Here is an 18076-nt window from a genome sequence, read left to right as displayed (position 1 = left end):
CCGTTGGAAAAGCCTTGGCCTAAACCCTGGGCCTGAACTCTTGGCCTGAACCCCTTTGGAAAAGCCTGGGCCTGAATCCTTGGCCTGAATCCCTTCAGAAAAGCCTTGGCCTGAACCCTGATCCTGAACCCTTGGCCTGAACCCCTTTGGAAAAGCCTTGGCCTGAATGCCTGGTCTGAACCCCTTGGGAAAATCTTTGGCCTGAACCCCTGGTCTGAATCCTTGACCTGAATCCCTTTGGAAAAGCCTTGAGCTGAGTCCTGGGCCTGAATCCCTAGCATGATTCCCTTTGGAAAAGCCTTGGCCCGAAGTTTTGGCCTGAACCCCTTTGGAAAAACCTGTCCTGAACCCCTTTGGAAAAGCCTTGGCCTGAACTCCTGGCCTGAACCCCTTTGGAAAAGCCTTGACCTAAACCTGTCGGCCTGAATCCCTTTGGAAAAGCCTTGACCTAAACCTGTCGGCCTGAATCCCTTCGGAAAAGCCTTGGCCTGAACTCCTGTCCTGAACCCCTTTGGAAAAGCCTTGACCTGAACCCCTCGGCCTGAATCCCTTTGGAAAAGCCTTGACCTAAACCTGTCGGCCTGAATCCCTTTGGAAAAGCCTTGGCCTGAACTCCTGGCCTGAACCCCTTTGGAAAAGCCTTGTCCTGAACCCCTGGTCTGGACCCCTTGGGAAAAGCCTTGGCCTGAACCCTTGGCCTGAATCCTTGGCCTGAACCCCTTTGGAAAAACCTTGACCTGAACCCCTGGCTTGAACCCCTTTGGAAAGGCCTTGGCCTGAAGCCCTTTGGAAAAGCCTTTGTCGAAATCCCTTGGGCTGAATCCCTTTGTAAAATCCTTGGTCTGAACCCTGGGCCGGAATCCCTTGGGAAAAGCCTTGGCCTGAATCCTTGGCCTGAACCCAGGGCCTGAACCCCTTTGGAAAAGCCTTGGCCTGAATCCTTGGCCTGAACTCTTGGCCTGAACCCCTTTGGAAAAGCCTTGGCCTGAACCCTTGGCCTGAATGCCTGGCCTGAACCCCTTTGGAAAAGCCTTGGCCTGAACCCCTTTGGAAAGGTTTTGCTCTGAAGCCTTGGCCTGAATCCTTGACCTGAACCCCTTTGGAAAAGCCTTGGCCTGAACCCTGGCCCTTAATCCTTGGTCTGAACCCCTTTGGAAAAGCCTTGTCCTGAACCCCTTTGGAAAAGCCTTGGCCTGAACCCTTGGCCTGAACTCGTTTGGAAAGGTTTTGATCTGAACCCATTAGGAAAAGTCTTGTCCCGAACTGTTGGCTTAAATCCCTTCAGAAAAGCCTTGGCCTGAATCCTTGGCCTGAACCCCTTTGGAAAAGCCTTGGCCTGAACCCTTGGCCTGGTCTGAACCCCGTTGGAAAAGCCTTGGCCTAAACCCCTTGGCCTGAATCCCTTTGGAAAAGCCTTGGCCTGAACCCTGGGCCTGAAACCCTTGGGAAAAGCCTTGGCCCGGAATCCTTGGCCTGAACCCTTGGCCTGAACCCCTTTGGAAAAACTTTGCTCGGAACCCTTGACCTGAACCCCTTCGGAAAAGCCTTGGCCTGAACCCTTGGTCTGGACTTCTTGGGAAAAGCCTTGGCCCGAAGTTTTTGCCTGAACCCCTTTGAAAAGCCGTGGCCTGAACCCCTGGTCTAGATCCCTTGGGAAATCCTTGGCCTTAATCCTTGGCCTGAATCCCTTTGGAAAAGCCTTGGCCTGAATCCTTGATCTGGACCTCTTGGGAAAAGCCTTGGCCTGAACCCTGGGCCTGAACTGTTGGCCTGAACCCCTTTGGAAAAGCCTTGGCCTGAATCCTTGGCCTGAATCCCTTCAGAAAAGCCTTGGCCTGAACCCTGGGCCTGAACCCTTGGCCTGAACCCCTTTGGACAAGCCTTGGCCTGAATGCCTGGTCTGAACCCCTTGGGAAAATCTTTGGCCTGAACCCCTGGTCTGAATCCTTGACCTGAATCCCTTTGGAAAAGCCTTGAGCTGAGTCCTGGGCCTGAATCCCTACCATGATTCCCTTTGGAAAAGCCTTGGCCCGAAGTTTTGGCCTGAACCCCTTTGGAAAAACCTGTCCTGAACCCCTTTGGAAAAGCCTTGGCCTGAACTCCTGGCCTGAACCCCTTTGGAAAAGCCTTGACCTGAACCCCTCGGCCTGAATCCCTTTGGAAAAGCCTTGGCCTGAACTCCTGGCCTGAACCCCTTTGGAAAAGACTTGACCTGAACCCCTCGGCCTGAATCCCTTTGGAAAAGCCTTGACCTAACCCTGTCGGCCTGAATCCCTTCGGAAGAGCCTTGGCCTGAACTCCTGGCCTGAACCCCTTTGGAAAAGCCTTGTCCTGAACCCCTGGTCTGGACCCCTTTGGAAAAGCCTTTGCCTGAACCCTTGGCCTGAATCCTTGGCCTGAACCCCTTTGGAAAAACCTTGACCTGAACCCCTGGCTTGAACCCCTTTGGAAAGGCCTTGGCCTGAAGCCCTTTGGAAAAGCCTTTGTCGAAATCCCTTGGGCTGAATCCCTTTGTAAAATCCTTGGTCTGAACCCTGAGCCTGAATCCCTTGGGAAAAGCCTTGGCCTGAACCCAGGGCCTGAACCCAGGGCCTGAACCCCTTGGGAAAAGCCTTGGGCTGAATCCTTGGCCTGAACTCTTGGCCTGAACCCCTTTGGAAAAGCCTTGGCCTGAACCCTTGGCCTGAATGCCTGGCCTGAACCCCTTTGGAAAAGCCTTGGTCTGAACCCGTTTGGAAAGGTTTTGATCTGAACCCATTAGGAAAAGTCTTGTCCCGAACTGTTGGCTTAAATCCCTTCAGAATAGCCTTGGCCTGAATCCTTGGCATGAACCCCTTTGGAGAAACCTTGGCCTGAACACTTGGCCTGAAACCCATTTGGAAAAGCCGTGGCCTGAACCCCTGGTCTGAACCCCTTTGGAAAAGCCTTGGCCTAAACCCCTTGGCCTGAATCCCTTTGGAAAAGCCTTGGCCTGAACCCTGGGCCTGAAACCCTTGGGAAAAGCCTTGGCCCGGAATCCTTGGCCTGAACCCTTGGCCTGAACCCCTTTGGAAAAGCCTTGGCCTGAATGCCTGGTCTGAACCCCTTGGGAAAATCTTTGGCCTGAACCCCTCGTCTGAATCCTTGACCGGAATCCCTTTGGAAAGGCCTTGGCCTGAAGCCCTTTGGAAAAGCCTTTGGCGAAATCCCTTGGGCTGAATCCCTTTGTAAAATCCTTGGTCTGAACCCTGGGCCTGAATCCCTTGGGAAAAGCCTTGGCCTGAACCCAGGGCCTGAACCCAGGGCCTGAACCCCTTGGGAAAAGCCTTGGCCTGAATCCTTGGCCTGAACTCTTGGCCTGAACCCCTTTGGAAAAGCCTTGGCCTGAACCCTTGGCCTTAATCCTTGGCCTGAATCCCTTTGGAAAAACCTTGACCTGAACCCCTGGCTTGAACCCCTTTGGAAAGGCCTTGGCCTGAAGCCCTTTGGAAAAGCCTTTGTCGAAATCCCTTGGGCTGAATCCCTTTGTAAAATCCTTGGTCTGAACCCTGGGCCAGAATCCCTTGGGAAAAGCCTTGGCCTGAATCCTTGGCCTGAACCCAGGGCCTGAACCCCTTTGGAAAAGCCTTGGCCTGAATCCTTGGCCTGAACTCTTGGCCTGAACCCCTTTGGAAAAGCCTTGGCCTGAACCCTTGGCCTGAATGCCTGGCCTGAACCCCTTTGGAAAAGCCTTGGCCTGAACCCCTTTGGAAAGGTTTTGCTCTGAAGCCTTGGCCTGAATCCTTGACCTGAACCCCTTTGGAAAAGCCTTGGCCTGAACCCTGGCCCTTAATCCTTGGTCTGAACCCCTTTGGAAAAGCCTTGTCCTGAACCCCTTTGGAAAAGCCTTGGCCTGAACCCTTGGCCTGAACTCGTTTGGAAAGGTTTTGATCTGAACCCATTAGGAAAAGTCTTGTCCCGAACTGTTGGCTTAAATCCCTTCAGAAAAGCCTTGGCCTGAATCCTTGGCCTGAACCCCTTTGGAAAAGCCTTGGCCTGAACCCTTGGCCTGATCTGAACCCCGTTGGAAAAGCCTTGGCCTAAACCCCTTGGCCTGAATCCCTTTGGAAAAGCCTTGGCCTGAACCCTGGGCCTGAAACCCTTGGGAAAAGCCTTGGCCCGGAATCCTTGGCCTGAACCCTTGGCCTGAACCCCTTTGGAAAAACTTTGCTCGGAACCCTTGACCTGAACCCCTTCGGAAAAGCCTTGGCCTGAACCCTTGGTCTGGACTTCTTGGGAAAAGCCTTGGCCCGAAGTTTTTGCCTGAACCCCTTTGAAAAGCCGTGGCCTGAACCCCTGGTCTAGATCCCTTGGGAAATCCTTGGCCTTAATCCTTGGCCTGAATCCCTTTGGAAAAGCCTTGGCCTGAATCCTTGATCTGGACCTCTTGGGAAAAGCCTTGGCCTGAACCCTGGGCCTGAACTGTTGGCCTGAACCCCTTTGGAAAAGCCTTGGCCTGAATCCTTGGCCTGAATCCCTTCAGAAAAGCCTTGGCCTGAACCCTGGGCCTGAACCCTTGGCCTGAACCCCTTTGGACAAGCCTTGGCCTGAATGCCTGGTCTGAACCCCTTGGGAAAATCTTTGGCCTGAACCCCTGGTCTGAATCCTTGACCTGAATCCCTTTGGAAAAGCCTTGAGCTGAGTCCTGGGCCTGAATCCCTACCATGATTCCCTTTGGAAAAGCCTTGGCCCGAAGTTTTGGCCTGAACCCCTTTGGAAAAACCTGTCCTGAACCCCTTTGGAAAAGCCTTGGCCTGAACTCCTGGCCTGAACCCCTTTGGAAAAGCCTTGACCTGAACCCCTCGGCCTGAATCCCTTTGGAAAAGCCTTGGCCTGAACTCCTGGCCTGAACCCCTTTGGAAAAGACTTGACCTGAACCCCTCGGCCTGAATCCCTTTGGAAAAGCCTTGACCTAACCCTGTCGGCCTGAATCCCTTCGGAAGAGCCTTGGCCTGAACTCCTGGCCTGAACCCCTTTGGAAAAGCCTTGTCCTGAACCCCTGGTCTGGACCCCTTTGGAAAAGCCTTTGCCTGAACCCTTGGCCTGAATCCTTGGCCTGAACCCCTTTGGAAAAACCTTGACCTGAACCCCTGGCTTGAACCCCTTTGGAAAGGCCTTGGCCTGAAGCCCTTTGGAAAAGCCTTTGTCGAAATCCCTTGGGCTGAATCCCTTTGTAAAATCCTTGGTCTGAACCCTGAGCCTGAATCCCTTGGGAAAAGCCTTGGCCTGAACCCAGGGCCTGAACCCAGGGCCTGAACCCCTTGGGAAAAGCCTTGGGCTGAATCCTTGGCCTGAACTCTTGGCCTGAACCCCTTTGGAAAAGCCTTGGCCTGAACCCTTGGCCTGAATGCCTGGCCTGAACCCCTTTGGAAAAGCCTTGGTCTGAACCCGTTTGGAAAGGTTTTGATCTGAACCCATTAGGAAAAGTCTTGTCCCGAACTGTTGGCTTAAATCCCTTCAGAATAGCCTTGGCCTGAATCCTTGGCCTGAACCCCTTTGGAGAAACCTTGGCCTGAACACTTGGCCTGAAACCCATTTGGAAAAGCCGTGGCCTGAACCCCTGGTCTGAACCCCTTTGGAAAAGCCTTGGCCTAAACCCCTTGGCCTGAATCCCTTTGGAAAAGCCTTGGCCTGAACCCTGGGCCTGAAACCCTTGGGAAAAGCCTTGGCCCGGAATCCTTGGCCTGAACCCTTGGCCTGAACCCCTTTGGAAAAGCCTTGGCCTGAATGCCTGGTCTGAACCCCTTGGGAAAATCTTTGGCCTGAACCCCTCGTCTGAATCCTTGACCGGAATCCCTTTGGAAAGGCCTTGGCCTGAAGCCCTTTGGAAAAGCCTTTGGCGAAATCCCTTGGGCTGAATCCCTTTGTAAAATCCTTGGTCTGAACCCTGGGCCTGAATCCCTTGGGAAAAGCCTTGGCCTGAACCCAGGGCCTGAACCCAGGGCCTGAACCCCTTGGGAAAAGCCTTGGCCTGAATCCTTGGCCTGAACTCTTGGCCTGAACCCCTTTGGAAAAGCCTTGGCCTGAACCCTTGGCCTTAATCCTTGGCCTGAATCCCTTTGGAAAAGCCTTGGCCTGAACCCCTGGTCTGAACCCCTTTGGAAAAGCCTTGGCCTGAATCCTTGGCCTGAATCCCTTCAGAAAAGCCTTGGCCTGAACCCTGGGCCTGAATCCCTTCAGAAAAGCCTTGGTCTGAACCCTGGGCCTGAACCCTTGGCCTGAACCCCTTTGGACAAGCCTTGGCCTGAATGCCTGGTCTGAACCCCGTTGGAAAAGCTTTGGCCTGAACCCCTGGTCTGAATCCTTGACCTGAATCCCTTTGGAAAAGCCTTGAGCTGAGTCCTGGGCCTGAATCCCTGGCATGATTCCCTTTGGAAAAGCCTTGGCCCGAAGTTTTGGCCTGAACCCCTTTGGAAAAACGTGTCCTGAACCCCTTTGGAAAAGCCTTGGCCTGAACTCCTGGCCTGAACCCCTTTGGAAAAGCCTTGACCTAAACCTGTCGGCTTGAATCCCTTTGGAAAAGCCTTGACCTAAACCTGTCGGCCTGAATCCCTTTGGGAAAACCTTGGCCTGAACTCCTGTCCTGAACCCCTTTGGAAAAGCCTTGACCTGAACCCCTCGGCCTGAATCCCTTTGGAAAAGCCTTGGCCTGAACTCCTGGCCTGAACCCCTTTGGAAAAGACTTGACCTGAACCCCTCGGCCTGAATCCCTTTGGAAAAGCCTTGACCTAACCCTGTCGGCCTGAATCCCTTCGGAAGAGCCTTGGCCTGAACTCCTGGCCTGAACCCCTTTGGAAAAGCCTTGTCCTGAACCCCTGGTCTGGACCCCTTTGGAAAAGCCTTTGCCTGAACCCTTGGCCTGAATCCTTGGCCTGAACCCCTTTGGAAAAACCTTGACCTGAACCCCTGGCTTGAACCCCTTTGGAAAGGCCTTGGCCTGAAGCCCTTTGGAAAAGCCTTTGTCGAAATCCCTTGGGCTGAATCCCTTTGTAAAATCCTTGGTCTGAACCCTGAGCCTGAATCCCTTGGGAAAAGCCTTGGCCTGAACCCAGGGCCTGAACCCAGGGCCTGAACCCCTTGGGAAAAGCCTTGGGCTGAATCCTTGGCCTGAACTCTTGGCCTGAACCCCTTTGGAAAAGCCTTGGCCTGAACCCTTGGCCTGAATGCCTGGCCTGAACCCCTTTGGAAAAGCCTTGGTCTGAACCCGTTTGGAAAGGTTTTGATCTGAACCCATTAGGAAAAGTCTTGTCCCGAACTGTTGGCTTAAATCCCTTCAGAATAGCCTTGGCCTGAATCCTTGGCCTGAACCCCTTTGGAGAAACCTTGGCCTGAACACTTGGCCTGAAACCCATTTGGAAAAGCCGTGGCCTGAACCCCTGGTCTGAACCCCTTTGGAAAAGCCTTGGCCTAAACCCCTTGGCCTGAATCCCTTTGGAAAAGCCTTGGCCTGAACCCTGGGCCTGAAACCCTTGGGAAAAGCCTTGGCCCGGAATCCTTGGCCTGAACCCTTGGCCTGAACCCCTTTGGAAAAGCCTTGGCCTGAATGCCTGGTCTGAACCCCTTGGGAAAATCTTTGGCCTGAACCCCTCGTCTGAATCCTTGACCGGAATCCCTTTGGAAAGGCCTTGGCCTGAAGCCCTTTGGAAAAGCCTTTGGCGAAATCCCTTGGGCTGAATCCCTTTGTAAAATCCTTGGTCTGAACCCTGGGCCTGAATCCCTTGGGAAAAGCCTTGGCCTGAACCCAGGGCCTGAACCCAGGGCCTGAACCCCTTGGGAAAAGCCTTGGCCTGAATCCTTGGCCTGAACTCTTGGCCTGAACCCCTTTGGAAAAGCCTTGGCCTGAACCCTTGGCCTTAATCCTTGGCCTGAATCCCTTTGGAAAAGCCTTGGCCTGAACCCCTGGTCTGAACCCCTTTGGAAAAGCCTTGGCCTGAATCCTTGGCCTGAATCCCTTCAGAAAAGCCTTGGCCTGAACCCTGGGCCTGAATCCCTTTGGAAAAGCCTTGGTCTGAACCCTGGGCCTGAACCCTTGGCCTGAACCCCTTTGGACAAGCCTTGGCCTGAATGCCTGGTCTGAACCCCGTTGGAAAAGCCTTGACCTAAACCTGTCGGCCTGAATCCCTTTGGGAAAACCTTGGCCTGAACTCCTGTCCTGAACCCCTTTGGAAAAGCCTTGACCTGAACCCCTCGGCCTGAATCCCTTTGGAAAAGCCTTGACCTAAACCTGTCGGCCTGAATCCCTTCGGAAGAGCCTTGGCCTGAACTCCTGGCCTGAACCCCTTTGGAAAAGCCTTGTCCTGAACCCCTGGTCTGGACCCCTTGGGAAAAGCCTTGGCCTGAACCCTTGGCCTGATTCCTTGGCCTGAACCCCTTTGGAAAAACCTTGACCTGAACCCCTGGCTTGAACCCCTTTGGAAAGCCTTGGCCTGAAGCCCTTTGGAAAAGCCTTTGTCGAAATCCCTTGGGCTGAATACCTTTGTAAAATCCTTGGTCTGAATCCTTGGCCTGAACCCAGGGCCTGAACCCCTTGGGAAAAGCCTTGGGCTGAATCCTTGGCCTGAACTCTTGGCCTGAACCCCTTTGGAAAAGCCTTGGCCTGAACCCTTGGCCTGAGTGCCTGGCCTGAACCCCTTTGGAAAAGCCTTGGTCTGAACCCGTTTGGAAAGGTTTTGATCTGAACCCATTAGGAAAAGTCTTGTCCCGAACTGTTGGCTTAAATCCCTTCAGAATAGCCTTGGCCTGAATCCTTGGCATGAACCCCTTTGGAAAAGCCTTGGCCTGAACACTTGGCCTGAAACCCATTTGGAAAAGCCGTGGCCTGAACCCCTGGTCTGAACCCCGTTGGAAAAGCCTTGGCCTAAACCCCTTGGCCTGAATCCCTTTGGAAAAGCCTTGGCCTGAACCCTGGGCCTGAAACCCTTGGGAAAAGCCTTGGCCCGGAATCCTTGGCCTGAACCCTTGGCCTGAACCCCTTTGGAAAAGCCTTGGCCTGAATGCCTGGTCTGAACCCCTTGGGAAAATCTTTGGCCTGAACCCCTCGTCTGAATCCTTGACCGGAATCCCTTTGGAAAGGCCTTGGCCTGAAGCCCTTTGGAAAAGCCTTTGTCGAAATCCCTTGGGCTGAATCCCTTTGTAAAATCCTTGGTCTGAACCCTGGGCCTGAATCCCTTGGGAAAAGCCTTGGCCTGAACCCAGGGCCTGAACCCAGGGCCTGAACCCCTTGGGAAAAGCCTTGGCCTGAATCCTTGGCCTGAACTCTTGGCCTGAACCCCTTTGGAAAAGCCTTGGCCTGAACCCTTGGCCTTAATCCTTGGCCTGAATCCCGTTGGAAAAGCCTTGGCCTGAACCCCTGGTCTGAACCCCGTTGGAAAAGCCTTGGCCTGAAACCTGGGCCTGAACTGTTGGCCTGAACCCCTTTGGAAAAGCCTTGGCCTGAATCCTTGGCCTGAATCCCTTCAGAAAAGCCTTGGCCTGAACCCTGGGCCTGAACCCTTGGCCTGAACCCCTTTGGACAAGCCTTGTCCTGAATGCCAGGTCTGAACCCCTTGGGAAAATCTTTGGCCTGAACCCCTGGTCTGAATCCTTGACCTGAATCCCTTTGGAAAAGCCTTGAGCTGAGTCCTGGGCCTGAATCCCTAGCATGATTCCCTTTGGAAAAGCCTTGGCCCGAAGTTTTGGCCTGAACCCCTTTGGAAAAACCTGTCCTGAACCCCTTTGGAAAAGCCTTGGCCTGAACTCCTGGCCTGAACCCCTTTGAAAAAGCCTTGACCTAAACCTGTCGGCCTGAATCCCTTTGGAAAAGCCTTGACCTAAACCTGTCGGCCTGAATCCCTTCGGAAAAGCCTTGGCCTGAACTCCTGTCCTGAACCCCTTTGGAAAAGCCTTGACCTGAACCCCTCGGCCTGAATCCCTTTGGAAAAGCCTTGACCTAAACCTGTCGGCCTGAATCCCTTCGGAAAAGCCTTGGCCTGAACTCCTGGCCTGAACCCCTTTGGAAAAGCCTTGTCCTGAACCCCTGGTCTGGACCCCTTGGGAAAAGCCTTGGCCTGAACCCTTGGCCTGAATCCTTGGCCTGAACCCCTTTGGAAAAACCTTGACCAGAACCCCTGGCTTGAACCCCTTTGGAAAGGCCTTGGCCTGAAGCCCTTTGGAAAAGCCTTTGTCGAAATCCCTTGGGCTGAATCCCTTTGTAAAATCCTTGGTCTGAACCCTGGGCCGGAATCCCTTGGGAAAAGCCTTGGCCTGAATCCTTGGCCTGAACTCTTGGCCTGAACCCCTTTGGAAAAGCCTTGGCCTGAATCCTTGGCCTGAACTCTTGGCCTGAACCCCTTTGGAAAAGCCTTGGCCTGAACCCTTGGCCTGAATGCCTGGCCTGAACCCCTTTGGAAAAGCCTTGGCCTGAACCCCTTTGGAAAGGTTTTGCTCTGAACCCTTGGCCTGAATCCTTGACCTGAACCCCTTTGGAAAAGCCTTGGCCTGAATCCTTGGCCTGAACTCTTGGCCTGAACCCCTTTGGAAAAGCCTTGGCCTGAATCCTTGGCCTGAACTCTTGGCCTGAACCCCTTTGGAAAAGCCTTGGCCTGAACCCTTGGCCTGAATGCCTGGCCTGAACCCCTTTGGAAAAGACTTGACCTGAACCCCTCGGCCTGAATCCCTTTGGAAAAGCCTTGACCTAACCCTGTCGGCCTGAATCCCTTCGGAAGAGCCTTGGCCTGAACTCCTGGCCTGAACCCCTTTGGAAAAGCCTTGTCCTGAACCCCTGGTCTGGACCCCTTTGGAAAAGCCTTTGCCTGAACCCTTGGCCTGAATCCTTGGCCTGAACCCCTTTGGAAAAACCTTGACCTGAACCCCTGGCTTGAACCCCTTTGGAAAGGCCTTGGCCTGAAGCCCTTTGGAAAAGCCTTTGTCGAAATCCCTTGGGCTGAATCCCTTTGTAAAATCCTTGGTCTGAACCCTGGGCCTGAATCCCTTGGGAAAAGCCTTGGCCTGAACCCAGGGCCTGAACCCAGGGCCTGAACCCCTTGGGAAAAGCCTTGGCCTGAATCCTTGGCCTGAACTCTTGGCCTGAACCCCTTTGGAAAAGCCTTGGCCTGAACCCTTGGCCTGAATGCCTGGCCTGAACCCCTTTGGAAAAGCCTTGGTCTGAACCCGTTTGGAAAGGTTTTGATCTGAACCCATTAGGAAAAGTCTTGTCCCGAACTGTTGGCTTAAATCCCTTCAGAATAGCCTTGGCCTGAATCCTTGGCCTGAACCCCTTTGGAGAAACCTTGGCCTGAACACTTGGCCTGAAACCCATTTGGAAAAGCCGTGGCCTGAACGCCTGGTCTGAACCCCTTTGGAAAAGCCTTGGCCTAAACCCCTTGGCCTGAATCCCTTTGGAAAAGCCTTGGCCTGAACCCTGGGCCTGAAACCCTTGGGAAAAGCCTTGACCCGGAATCCTTGGCCTGAACCCTTGGCCTGAACCCCTTTGGAAAAGCCTTGGCCTGAATGCCTGGTCTGAACCCCTTGGGAAAATCTTTGGCCTGAACCCCTCGTCTGAATCCTTGACCGGAATCCCTTTGGAAAGGCCTTGGCCTGAAGCCCTTTGGAAAAGCCTTTGGCGAAATCCCTTGGGCTGAATCCCTTTGTAAAATCCTTGGTCTGAACCCTGGGCCTGAATCCCTTGGGAAAAGCCTTGGCCTGAACCCAGGGCCTGAACCCAGGGCCTGAACCCCTTGGGAAAAGCCTTGGCCTGAATCCTTGGCCTGAACTCTTGGCCTGAACCCCTTTGGAAAAGCCTTGGCCTGAACCCTTGGCCTTAATCCTTGGCCTGAATCCCTTTGGAAAAGCCTTGGCCTGAACCCCTGGTCTGAACCCCTTTGGAAAAGCCTTGGCCTGAATCCTTGGCCTGAATCCCTTCAGAAAAGCCTTGGCCTGAACCCTGGGCCTGAATCCCTTCAGAAAAGCCTTGGTCTGAACCCTGGGCCTGAACCCTTGGCCTGAACCCCTTTGGACAAGCCTTGGCCTGAATGCCTGGTCTGAACCCCGTTGGAAAAGCCTGAACCCCTGGTCTGAATCCTTGACCTGAATCCCTTTGGAAAAGCCTTGAGCTGAGTCCTGGGCCTGAATCCCTGGCATGATTCCCTTTGGAAAAGCCTTGGCCCGAAGTTTTGGCCTGAACCCCTTTGGAAAAACGTGTCCTGAACCCCTTTGGAAAAGCCTTGGCCTGAACTCCTGGCCTGAACCCCTTTGGAAAAGCCTTGACCTGAACCCCTCGGCCTGAATCCCTTTGGAAAAGCCTTGACCTAAACCTGTCGGCCTGAATCCCTTCGGAAGAGCCTTGGCCTGAACTCCTGGCCTGAACCCCTTTGGAAAAGCCTTGTCCTGAACCCCTGGTCTGGACCCCTTGGGAAAAGCCTTGGCCTGAACCCTTGGCCTGATTCCTTGGCCTGAACCCCTTTGGAAAAACCTTGACCTGAACCCCTGGCTTGAACCCCTTTGGAAAGCCTTGGCCTGAAGCCCTTTGGAAAAGCCTTTGTCGAAATCCCTTGGGCTGAATACCTTTGTAAAATCCTTGGTCTGAATCCTTGGCCTGAACCCAGGGCCTGAACCCCTTGGGAAAAGCCTTGGGCTGAATCCTTGGCCTGAACTCTTGGCCTGAACCCCTTTGGAAAAGCCTTGGCCTGAACCCTTGGCCTGAATGCCTGGCCTGAACCCCTTTGGAAAAGCCTTGGTCTGAACCCGTTTGGAAAGGTTTTGATCTGAACCCATTAGGAAAAGTCTTGTCCCGAACTGTTGGCTTAAATCCCTTCAGAATAGCCTTGGCCTGAATCCTTGGCATGAACCCCTTTGGAAAAGCCTTGGCCTGAACACTTGGCCTGAAACCCATTTGGAAAAGCCGTGGCCTGAACCCCTGGTCTGAACCCCTTTGGAAAAGCCTTGGCCTAAACCCCTTGGCCTGAATCCCTTTGGAAAAGCCTTGGCCTGAACCCTGGGCCTGAAACCCTTGGGAAAAGCCTTGGCCCGGAATCCTTGGCCTGAACCCTTGGCCTGAACCCCTTTGGAAAAGCCTTGGCCTGAATGCCTGGTCTGAACCCCTTGGGAAAATCTTTGGCCTGAACCCCTTGTCTGAATCCTTGACCGGAATCCCTTTGGAAAGGCCTTGGCCTGAAGCCCTTTGGAAAAGCCTTTGGCGAAATCCCTTGGGCTGAATCCCTTTGTAAAATCCTTGGTCTGAACCCTGGGCCTGAATCCCTTGGGAAAAGCCTTGGCCTGAACCCAGGGCCTGAACCCAGGGCCTGAACCCCTTGGGAAAAGCCTTGGCCTGAATCCTTGGCCTGAACTCTTGGCCTGAACCCCTTTGGAAAAGCCTTGGCCTGAACCCTTGGCCTTAATCCTTGGCCTGAATCCCGTTGGAAAAGCCTTGGCCTGAACCCCTGGTCTGAACCCCGTTGGAAAAGCCTTGGCCTGAAACCTGGGCCTGAACTGTTGGCCTGAACCCCTTTGGAAAAGCCTTGGCCTGAATCCTTGGCCTGAATCCCTTCAGAAAAGCCTTGGCCTGAACCCTGGGCCTGAACCCTTGGCCTGAACCCCTTTGGACAAGCCTTGGCCTGAATGCCAGGTCTGAACCCCTTGGGAAAATATTTGGCCTGAACCCCTGGTCTGAATCCTTGACCTGAATCCCTTTGGAAAAGCCTTGAGCTGAGTCCTGGGCCGGAATCCCTAGCATGATTCCCTTTGGAAAAGCCTTGGCCCGAAGTTTTGGCCTTAACCCCTTTGGAAAAACCTGTCCTGAACCCCTTTGGAAAAGCCTTGGCCTGAACTCCTGGCCTGAACCCCTTTGGAAAAGCCTTGACCTAAACCTGTCGGCCTGAATCCCTTTGGAAAAGCCTTGACCTAAACCTGTCGGCCTGAATCCCTTCGGAAAAGCCTTGGCCTGAACTCCTGTCCTGAACCCCTTTGGAAAAGCCTTGACCTGAACCCCTCGGCCTGAATCCCTTTGGAAAAGCCTTGACCTAAACCTGTCGGCCTGAATCCCTTCGGAAAAGCCTTGGCCTGAACTCCTGGCCTGAACCCCTTTGGAAAAGCCTTGTCCTGAACCCCTGGTCTGGACCCCTTGGGAAAAGCCTTGGCCTGAACCCTTGGCCTGAATCCTTGGCCTGAACCCCTTTGGAAAAACCTTGACCAGAACCCCTGGCTTGAACCCCTTTGGAAAGGCCTTGGCCTGAAGCCCTTTGGAAAAGCCTTTGTCGAAATCCCTTGGGCTGAATCCCTTTGTAAAATCCTTGGTCTGAACCCTGGGCCGGAATCCCTTGGGAAAAGCCTTGGCCTGAATCCTTGGCCTGAACTCTTGGCCTGAACCCCTTTGGAAAAGCCTTGGCCTGAATCCTTGGCCTGAACTCTTGGCCTGAACCCCTTTGGAAAAGCCTTGGCCTGAACCCTTGGCCTGAATGCCTGGCCTGAACCCCTTTGGAAAAGCCTTGGCCTGAACCCCTTTGGAAAGGTTTTGCTCTGAACCCTTGGCCTGAATCCTTGACCTGAACCCCTTTGGAAAAGCCTTGGCCTGAACCCTGGCCCTTAATCCTTGGTCTGAACCCCTTTGGAAAAGCCTTGTCCTGAACCCCTTTGGAAAAGCCTTGGCCTGAACCCTTGGCCTGAACCCGTTTGGAAAGTTTTTGATCTGAACCCATTAGGAAAAGTCTTGTCCCGAACTGTTGGCTTAAATCCCTTCAGAAAAGCCTTGGCCTGAATCCTTGGCCTGAACCCCTTTGGAAAAGCCTTGGCCTGAACCCTTGGCCTGGTCTGAACCCCGTTGGAAAAGCCTTGGCCTAAACCCCTTGGCCTGAATCCCTTTGGAAAAGCCTTGGCCTGAACCCTGGGCCTGAAACCCTTGGGAAAAGCCTTGGCCCGGAATCCTTGGCCTGAACCCTTGGCCTGAACCCCTTTGGAAAAACTTTGCTCGGAACCCTTGACCTGAACCCCTTCGGAAAAGCCTTGGCCTGAACCCTTGGTCTGGACTTCTTGGGAAAAGCCTTGGCCCGAAGTTTTTGCCTGAACCCCTTTGAAAAGCCGTGGCCTGAACCCCTGGTCTAGATCCCTTGGGAAATCCTTGGCCTTAATCCTTGGCCTGAATCCCTTTGGAAAAGCCTTGGCCTGAACCCCTGGTCTGAACCCCGTTGGAAAAGCCTTGGCCTGAACCCTGGGCCTGAACTGTTGGCCTGAACCCCTTTGGAAAAGCCTTGGCCTGAATCCTTGATCTGAATCCCTTCAGAAAAGCCTTGGCCTGAACCCTGGGCCTGAACCCTTGGCCTGAACCCCTTTGGAAAAGCCTTGGCCTGAATGCCTGGTCTGAACCCCTTGGGAAAATCTTTGGCCTGAACCCCTGGTCTGAATCCTTGACCTGAATCCCTTTGGAAAAGCCTTGAGCTGAGTCCTGGGCCTGAATCCCTAGCATGATTCCCTTTGGAAAAGCCTTGGCCCGAAGTTTTGGCCTGAACCCCTTTGGAAAAACGTGTCCTGAACCCCTTTGGAAAAGCCTTGGCCTGAACTCCTGGCCTGAACCCCTTTGGAAAAGCCTTGACCTAAACCTGTCGACCTGAATCCCTTTGGAAAAGCCTTGGCCTGAACCTGTCGGTCCGAATCCCTTCGGAAAAGCCTTGGCCTGAACCCTTGGCCTGAATCCTTGGCCTGAACCCCTTTGGAAAAGCCTTGGCCTGAACACTTGTCCTGAAACCCATTTGGAAAAGCCGTGGCCTGAACCCCTGTTCTGAACCCCTTTGGAAAAGCCTTGGCCTAAACCCCTTGGCCTGAATCCCTTTGGAAAAGCCTTGACCTAAACCTGTCGGCCTGAACCCCTTTGGAAAAGCCTTGGTCTAAACCCCTGGCCTGAACCCCTTTGGAAAGGCCTTGGCCTGAAGCCCTTTGGAAAAGCCTTTGTCGAAATCCCTTGGGCTGAATCCCTTTGTAAAATCCTTGGTCTGAACCCTGGGCCTGAACCCCTTGGGAAAAGCCTTGGCCTGAATCCTTGGCCTGAACTCTTGGCCTGAACCCTTGGCCTGAACCCCTTTGGAAAAGCCTTGGCCTGAACCCTTGGCCTGAATGCCTGGCCTGAACCCCTTTGGAAAAGCCTTGGCCTGAACCCAGGGCCTGAACTCTTGGCCTGAACCCCTTTGGAAAAGTCTTGGCCTGAATCCTTGGCCTGAATCCCTAGCATGATTCCCTTTGGAAAAGCCTTGGCCTGAACCCCTTTGGAAAGGTTTTGCTCTGAACCCTTGGCCTGAATCCTTGGCCTGAACCCCTTTGGAAAAGCCTTGGCCTGAACCCTGGCCCTTAATCCTTGGTCTGAACCCCTTTGGAAAAGCCTTGGCCTGAACCCCTTTGGAAAAGCCTTGGCCTGAACCCTTGGTCTGAACCCGTTTGGAAAGGTTTTGATCTGAACCCATTAGGAAAAGTCTTGTCCCGAACTGTTGGCTTAAATCCCTTCAGAATAGCCTTGGCCTGAACACTTGGCCTGAAACCCATTTGGAAAAGCCATGGCCTGAACCCTGGGCCTGAAACCCTTGGGAAAAGCCTTGGCCCAGAATCCTTGGCCTGAACCCTTGGCCTGAACCCCTTTGGAAAAACTTTGCTCGGAACCCTTGACCTGAACCCCTTCGGAAAAGCCTTGGCCTGAACCCTTGGTCTGGACTTCTTGGGAAAAGCCTTGGTCTGAACCCTTGGCCTGAACCCCTTTGGAAAAGCCTTGGCCTGAACCCCTGGTCTAGATCCCTTGGGAAATCCTTGGCCTTAATCCTTGGCCTGAATCCCTTTGGAAAAGCCTTGGCCTGAACCCCAGGTCTGAACCCTGTTGGAAAAGCCTTAGCCTGAACCCTGGGCCTGAACTGTTGGCCTGAACCCCTTTGGAAAAGCCTTGGCCTGAATCCTTGGCCTGAATCCCTTCAGAAAAGCCTTGGCCTGAACCCTGGGCCTGAACCCTTGGCCTGAACCCCTTTGGACAAGCCTTGGCCTGAATGCCTGGTCTGAACCCCTTGGGAAAATCTTTGGCCTGAACCCCTGGTCTGAATCCTTGACCTGAATCCCTTTGGAAAAGCCTTGAGCTGAGTCCTGGGCCTGAATCCCTAGCATGATTCCCTTTGGAAAAGCCTTGGCCCGAAGTTTTGGCCTGAACCCCTTTGGAAAAACCTGTCCTGAATCCCTTTGGAAAAGCCTTGACCTAAACCTGTCGGCCTGAATCCCTTCGGAAAAGCCTTGGCCTGAACTCCTGGCCTGAACCCCTTTGGAAAAGCCTTGGCCTGAACCCCTGGTCTGGACCCCTTGGGAAAAGCCTTGGCCTGAATCCTTGGCCTGATTCCTTGTCCTGAACCCCTTTGGAAAAGCCTTGGCCTGAACCCTTGGCCTTAATCCTTGGCCTGAATCCCGTTGGAAAAGCCTTGGCCTGAACCCCTGGTCTGAACCCCGTTGGAAAAGCCTTGGCCTGAAACCTGGGCCTGAACTGTTGGCCTGAACCCCTTTGGAAAAGCCTTGGCCTGAATCCTTGGCCTGAATCCCTTCAGAAAAGCCTTGGCCTGAACCCTGGGCCTGAACCCTTGGCCTGAACCCCTTTGGACAAGCCTTGTCCTGAATGCCTGGTCTGAACCCCTTGGGAAAATCTTTGGCCTGAACCCCTGGTCTGAATCCTTGACCTGAATCCCTTTGGAAAAGCCTTGAGCTGAGTCCTGGGCCTGAATCCCTAGCATGATTCCCTTTGGAAAAGCCTTGGCCCGAAGTTTTGGCCTGAACCCCTTTGGAAAAACCTGTCCTGAACCCCTTTGGAAAAGCCTTGGCCTGAACTCCTGGCCTGAACCCCTTTGGAAAAGCCTTGACCTAAACCTGTCGGCCTGAATCCCTTTGGAAAAGCCTTGACCTAAACCTGTCGGCCTGAATCCCTTCGGAAAAGCCTTGGCCTGAACTCCTGTCCTGAACCCCTTTGGAAAAGCCTTGACCTGAACCCCTTGGCCTGAATCCCTTTGGAAAAGCCTTGACCTAAACCTGTCGGCCTGAATCCCTTCGGAAAAGCCTTGGCCTGAACTCCTGGCCTGAA

This window comes from Struthio camelus, chromosome W (genome assembly GCF_040807025.1).
Source record: "Struthio camelus isolate bStrCam1 chromosome W, bStrCam1.hap1, whole genome shotgun sequence".
NCBI lineage: Eukaryota > Metazoa > Chordata > Aves > Struthioniformes > Struthionidae > Struthio > Struthio camelus.
The sequence above is the reverse complement of the archived record's forward strand: the minus strand, read 5'-3'. Positions refer to the sequence as shown.